The sequence below is a fragment of the Mus caroli genome, chromosome 4 (genome assembly GCF_900094665.2).
Source record: "Mus caroli chromosome 4, CAROLI_EIJ_v1.1, whole genome shotgun sequence".
NCBI classification, from domain to species: domain Eukaryota; kingdom Metazoa; phylum Chordata; class Mammalia; order Rodentia; family Muridae; genus Mus; species Mus caroli.
In genome coordinates, this window is record NC_034573.1 from 66,233,233 (window position 1) to 66,234,252 (window position 1,020).

Sequence of the window (1,020 nt, forward strand, 5' to 3'; positions counted from 1 at the left end):
GGCTTACGGACTGTGGCTTCTGTTTCCCTGTGTGCAGCAGAACTCCAGGGAGGCTTTCAGTCTGTTGCATCAGTTGCCCCGCATGCCTTTAATCTGTGGTGTCAATGACTCTGGGGGTAACAAATCCTCTAAGATGGCTCAGGATATGGTGTCTTCATGAGAGCAGACCAGCAAACAGTCAACTGCTCTGAGTGCAGAAGATCCTTAACTGCTCTGAGTGCAGTGAATCCTCTAGGATACATCAGGATATGGTGTTTTCATGGGAACAGACCAGCTAGGAGTCTGCCCCAGCAAAAAGGACTGGGCAGAAGGGACCAAAGGGGAGAGGTATTTGAGAGGGGAGGGGTTTTGGTGGGTGAGGCGTCCCAAGTCCATGGGGCTCCCAGCGGCAGTTCTGGGACTTAGACGGGGGATCTTACCAACTGCTCTGAGTGTAGGACTAGTTCCTTTAGGATGGACTAGGACATGGTGTCTTCTCAGGAGCAGATCAGCTAGGAGTCTGCCACAGAAGAGAGAGAACCGGGCAGAAGGTGCTATAAAAACTATTGATTTGTGCAAGGTGATGATTGTATATCATACCAAATTGCTGAAATTGTTGATTAATTTAGTAAGATTTCTGATAAATTTTCCAGTAACTCTTATGTATAATACTATATATTCTCTAAATACAGAAAGTTTCATTTCTTCTTTTTCTACTTGCATCTCTTAAATTTCCTTCTCTTAGTGCTATAAGTCTGATTTGAGCACAATATTATCCAAGAGAAAGGAGAGTGGACACTCCTGCCTTATTCCTAATTTCAGTGGGATTGTTTCTTAACTTAGGTTGATGTTTGCTGCAGGTTTCTCATTGGTATATTATTATGTTGAGGTATGTTGCATGTACTACACACAAACACACACACACACACACACACACACACATATATATATATATATATATATAATTTTATTATGGAACATTGAATTTAAAAAATTTCCTGTACCTATTTACATGACTATGTGATATTTGTCTTTAAGTCC